General features: G+C 42.1%; 1 long non-coding RNA gene across 1 annotated transcript; it reads right to left on the reverse strand.

Moving 5' to 3' along the window:
• Positions 1-988: 988 nt before the first annotated feature.
• LOC112963130 lies at positions 989-5,055 on the reverse strand. The gene is made up of 3 exons (XR_003252502.1): positions 3,834-5,055; positions 2,646-2,849; positions 989-1,265 (listed from the first exon to the last, which is right to left on the reverse strand). It is a non-coding gene; the product is annotated as an uncharacterized LOC112963130 (long non-coding RNA).
• Between the last annotated feature and the right edge of the window lie 1,355 nt (positions 5,056-6,410).

Below are 6,410 nucleotides of genomic sequence, written 5' to 3' on the forward strand. Positions count from 1 at the left end.
TTTCTAGCCTGTGTAAGTTAATGTTGTAGAATGCTGATACACTCCTCTCTTAAAAGCAGTTTTATTGGGGGGGAAAAAGTAATATCTGTATTTGTAAAGCTTATAATGTATATTGGTTTCATTTTAGCATAGAACAGAAACATAGCATCACTTTTCAAAAACAGAAGCAGCGATCTACCACTTAACACCAGATGTGGGTCTGCCCCTGAAGTTTTCCAGTCATGAGATGCAGAGTGCAACTCTATATGCCTTGACTGTTTATCCCACTAAGTGAATTTGCACAGGGATTGAGTTTGGCCTGCTGACTTTGGTTGGATCATAAAATAAGCAACYATGCACGCACGGCACCACCACTCGCTGATCTGAATGGCCGCCGATCTAACTGTAGGAAAGACAACACACTGCTGTGGATTTGGACTAGAGCTGGCTCTGTGGTCAGAAAGCAATTTTATTTATACATGTATACATACCTAATACATGTGTGTGTGTATATACAATATAAACACATTAGATATGTATATAAATATATATATGTATTTAATGGTAAGAAACAGTTAATAGAATTAGAGCACTGCTTTATTGATTGATTCTTTTTTTTTAACCTGTGGACCACTGGCTTTGGGAAATAAGTGAATCATTTCTAAAAGAGCTATGAAAGCTGATTAAAAAGAAACCTAAAAATCCCAATCCTGTTAGTATTATTTAAATTTGCTACACAGGAAAGGTTCTTAAAGCTTCTGGAAAATCTAAAAGGATTGCACACAGTCATTTTAGAACCTGTAACTGCTGCAATAAGGACTGCTTGACCTTGGGCAATGTTTTTTAATCTTCACAGCAACATGCCACATTTTAATAAAGACATAAGGATCAGTGGATTAGGGTCATTGATCAAACTACAGCACAACTGCCAATGATTTCATGGAGATGAGCGCTCGCCACAGGCAGCACTTGCCCCTCTCACAGCTCTCCCCCAAACCTGCCCCAGACATTGCCACCCTCTCCCCACCCCTCAGTGCCACTGAGTGTTCTCAGCTGTTTCCCGGGGCAGCTACAGCACACCTGAGCTTTGCTGCATCCAGGATGAGGGAAGTGAGGTATATTGGTCTCCTCCTTGGGAGGGCAACACTTAATTTTGTCTGCTCTGCAAACAGCCCTTGAATTAGATCTGAGGATCAGCAGTGCACAGGTTGATCTGGAGAGGTTGTGGTATGGCTGGGAAGGGTGAGAGAGTAGCCCATTGCTCCTCATGTTGTTGGGGACATTTCCTGTAGGTGAAAAAATGATTAAAATAATTGAAAAAGACAGTAAATGTGTCTCACAGCTAGTTGATGCAGTAAAACCATGACACCCCCCGCCCCAAGCTTGTTAAATAATTATTTTTGCAACAGAAAGGCTARTGACAGTATTTTTAAGGCCTTGTGGTCAAGTAGATCAATTCAGAAAACCTTGGTTCTAACTTGCAAACCTTCTAATAACATATCACAGAAGAGCTGGCAAATCAATTTTTTTGTCCCTCAGCAAATCAAATAAAAAATAAATCAGAGATGACACCTGCAAAATAAGAATCATGATAATCGGTACCTGTTTTTCATAAACTAGTAATTGTTAGCATTCAGCATTAAAAAGTTTAGCAAAAAGTAGGTCAGAACTGCTTGCATTGCCAGTTAATTTCTAGTACTGAAAAGAAAGCATGGTTAATTAGCAAATGAAGAAAAGATTAACCCTTATAGCTTGGAGTTACACCACCAAGGACACCAAGAGGCACTGGATTAAGAGGAGATTATTCAGTGGAAGTTAGCTAACGTATGTCTGTGTGGCTATAAAACCCATACAACTAGACAGGTTTATTCCAAAAAAAAAAAAAAACAAAAAAACCTTCCAATGTTAAAGCTGTACTACCACATTACAAAATAAGAAATCAGTAATCCAGATAAGAAGTTCAAACCCCCAAAGCTAATTTCAATAGAGTGAAAATGAGCCCAGTTCAGTCTCAACATCATCATGTTCTTGTGAAAAAAAAAAAGCAAACATGATACTGGAATAACCTGGAGGATAGCCAGAGAGCCAAGTGAAGTAACAGTTTAGCTCTACTCAGCATTGGCAAGTCTACAGCTGGAGTAAGACATCCCATTTGGGCGTCCCACTTCAAAAAAGATAAAAAGATGCGTGCCCAGTGGCAAGAGGCCAGGCGAACATAAGACAGCRATTGCAGAGAGTATGTTTGATGAGGCATGACTGACAGAATTGGGTCTGTTTAGTCCAAAGCGAAGGTACCAAACTTCTCTTTATGGGGGTAGGACAAGATAAAGTAGCCTTCAGTGTCATGGAAGAGATTTAGGTAAAATGTAAAAGTTTAGAAAACAACTTCTAAGGGGAAGGATAGGACCATGCTGAAGTGGATTGCTAAGGGAAGGCTGTGGGATGTTCGTCTTTCAGGATCTTTAAGAATAGGTTGGCAAATATCTGTTATTATTTGTATTACCTGTTATTCAGAGCCAGATGATCCTATCATGAAGTAATGATAGACTAGAATCAGGAATTTCTGCCTTGTTTCTTAATGGCTTCCTAAAAACTTCTCTAGCAAATGCAGTGTGACCCTGTACATATCTAAGGTCATCCATATGAGAATTGCTTTCCCCACTCACCTTTTACTGATTCTGCAGACTGAGTCTAACAGGGGCTGTGAGCAATGTGCTAAAGCACTAGTTGCCTTTTTTGGGGTCCCCCACATCCCTATGTCCTAAGATTGATTCAAGTTGTAGTGAAATAAGGCAATACAGAAACTTAAATGGGCTTTGCTGCTACAGGCATGAAAACATACATAACTCCAGCTGAGAGCAAGGAAGAACCTAGGAGGAAAAAGAAAAGAGAAAAGACTGTAGTGAGCACTTATGGGGCAGTAGGGATTCAGCAGCAGCCATGCTTTTCTGAGCTACAGCTAAGAGAAGCAACGTTTGCAGACCCAAAACATGGCCACAGTGTGTAATACTTCAATTTTCAATAGATAGCTAGATATTTTTGTTTTAGCACACTATTCTCTGAAATAACCTGCTGAAAATGCCCAGAAAGCAAACATGACCTTAGCAACCAGTCACTGAGAGCTTTGCTTCCCTGGGACGGGGGAGCTGGAGGAGGGGAGGAGGGCTGGCTACCACGGCCCTGCCAGGAGGAGGTGTAGCATGAAACCCCCTTGCTGGGTGCCGAGGAGGAAAGGCACACACTGATGCCTCTGCTGGGTCGGCGTACACTGGCTTGGGTCTCAAGACGCTGGCTTTGCCTCTGCCCACAGGTGCACCTTGGCAACACTCACACAAGGGCCAGCCACAGCCTGACCCCGCACCCTTAGTCCCAGGCTAAGCTGGGGGACACGGTAAAGCAGAACATATGCACTGCAGTTTGCATCCCCCTGAAGAAAAAGTGTGCAATATTTGGACACTCAAATACTGCCCACCTATGCTGGAGAATAAAGCAGTAGATACATCCTGCATTTATAGTTTGCCTGCAATGTAAACATAACCTAAAATCCTCAGGTAACCTACTAGCATACTGACAATCCATGCTGCCTACGCTGATTCATCTCGACAGTTTTGTGAGCGCACTCGGAGTTTTGAGCTACCATCTGTCTGTCAGGGTATGGCCACAGCTCGAAGTGCTGTGTAGGCTGGTGTAAATTATCTCAGGAAGCAGTGTAAGTGCAAAATCAGGGCTGCTCAAAAAACAAGCAAAAGGGTGCTCATACTCTGTGCATTCATTTCCACTTTGCCCTTTCTGAGATTGCCCGTGTATTAGTGGCACCAACCTGATTCCTTTTGTCCATTTGTAACTTAACTTACCTTTCAGAGCAGCTTAACCCTCTCCTTGTGTTGCAGGCTCCAATTTGGGGGTTTTCCTTGTGGGTTTAAAGGCATCATCTGTATGTCACTTGGTACAGGCTGCTTTTCAAAGCTCTCACTCCTTGTGACTCATCTAATATTTTCCAGCTGCTGATTCCAGAGGAAGAGATGTGACCCAACAGCTGATGTTTTATATAAAGAAAGAGTATCCTGTTTGCACAGCACTGTTTCAGATTCATGTTGCAAGTGTTCAAAGTTAAACCCCATGAATCTGTCCAGACAGCTAATTGTATTCTTGGGAAATTTATTTTATGTAACTCAGAACAGACCCTGAAAGCCTCAAGAAGTCACAGCAGTAGGGTCTTCTTTCTTCCAAGACACATCTTCAAGATAAAAGTGCTGAGCAGGTTTCTCATACATTTTTTGCATGTATTCTTGTGTATTTTTTGCAGTCTTAGGTCCTCAGTTTATCTCAACAGATTCCCATTAACAAATACTTAGAAATAACAAATTAACAAATACTTAAAAATAACTTAGAAAGCTCTTTGTGCCCTGATTTCTCCTCTTCAGCACTTCATCATCCCAAAAGTTGCATTTCCTAGCTGGAAATTTCAGTGTTTTAAGCACCTATTAAAATTCTCTATATCCAGCCATTCAAGATTTACCATTGATCGTTCAGCTTTCTACAGCAGAACTACTAGACAGCAAGCAGTAGAGGTTGCTAAATTTAGGACCACATTGCCACAGGTTTCTTGCTATATCTAGCTTTACATTCCCCCTAGTTACACAATCAGCTGCATCGCTGACAGCTGTATAACTGTTGCTAGAGTTACGTCTGTTAGCAGGCTGTCAAAGCAGTCTTTTCTCTGGAGGTTTCATTTCCCTTTGAGTCATTTTGGCTTGGTCACTTTTCCCTCACTACTGTTTGCTCGGAGGTGAGTTTCTGCCCATTACTCACTAGCTCGATTGTATAGCCCCGTCTGGTGAAGTCCACTGGGAGGCTCAGGAGCTGTCATGTTTCCGGACTTCAGTTTCACAGACTTCAGTGAGCTGTTCAAAACCACCTGTAACCTTTCAGCAGTTCACAGTCCATTTGCTTTCTTTTCAAGTCCAACAAATTCTCAAGACTTCCTCAGCTGCACATGCAAGTTGGCAGTACCGCTCACAGGAAGGTTTGGGGAGGACAGGGCTGCACGGGGCAAAACCAGCCCCAAGACAACACCCTCCCCCCCCCCCAAAAAAAAGGGGCAGGCTATGAAGAGGATGCCTGAGCATTGCATTTGTAAATAAACAGCAGCAAGTTATCAGTAAGTTAGCTGTAGCAGCAGGAAACGTTCCTGTTGGATTCTGTAATGCTAGCCATAGCAGGAAATGATTATGTAAAATGCGGAGTTGTTTCTATTTAAAAGTGCACTTTGATCAACAAAGTGAGGAGATATATTTCATGTTTTGCACTGTGAAATACAGCATTTGAGCAATTTCCTAAAGTTCATTTTAGTGGGGAGCCCCAAGTTAGCAGACTTGCAATTTGCTTCGTCTGGTAAAGCTCACCATTGCCAATTCACACAAGAGCAGAGGAAAAGCCACAGCAGTCTTACTGCAAGTTTCATTTGCTGTCCATCCCTTTACCAAATGACCTGAATATCTCAAGTCCGAAGCAAGAAGCTGGACACTGGCAGTGGGGTGCGCAGCYCTCATCATGCCAAAGCCCACCACGACACTTCTTCACCTCTTCAACTACCCTTGCCCCAAGGGACAGACACAAGCATGTTTTAGCAGCAGGATTCCATGTCTAGCAGCTGCATGAGCCAAATATCTGATAAAAATATATATTAAAAAACTCCAGGTGTATTTGTTCACATGAGAATATAGCATGCAATGTCCTAAGGCTTTCTAAAGGAAATGAAGGGAATGGGGTCACCCCAGTCCCTGAAAACCAGATAGGCAAAGAACTGGGAAATAGGGAACGGTCTCCCACCGGTAGAAAAAAGGGACCTTAATTAAATCCTCTTCTATGATTTAATGTTATCTATCCTAATTTCCAGGAAATTAGGTAGAAGGAGAATCCAAGAACACTGTCTGCCTAAATTACATGCCAAAGCACCAGAGATGTTGAAACAGTAAGACATCATTTTGATCTCACACAACTGTAAAAAATCTTGAGTTACTCCACTGGAGTTACTAGGCTGAATAAACAAGATCAAAACTAGGTTCACAGGGTTGATCCAGATCTTTTGATGTACTTGTAAAGTAGACGTTTCAGCTGAGTAATTGAAATTCAGTAATTTAGCTCTCACAGTCTGTCTGGACATTGTCACTAAACAGGGTCTAAAGAAATGCAGTCTTTGAGTGGAGAGGTACAACTGAGCTCAGTGCACAAGAGCTTCCCTCTGGTGAGCTCTTTCGGATCATGTTGTCCCTACCTTTTCCCCCCTTTTTTTGGCTTCTGAAAGGCAAACCTGAAGCTTTCTCTGCTTTCTGGGGTGCTCAGTTGCTACTGAACAGACATTAAAGTTCTTTGTGCATTTTAAGCAAGAGTAGCACTTTAACCCATCCTTAATGGGTTTCTTTTATTGT

Source organism: Apteryx rowi, unplaced genomic scaffold (assembly GCF_003343035.1).
Source record: "Apteryx rowi isolate R43461 unplaced genomic scaffold, aptRow1 scaffold_161, whole genome shotgun sequence".
NCBI lineage: Eukaryota > Metazoa > Chordata > Aves > Apterygiformes > Apterygidae > Apteryx > Apteryx rowi.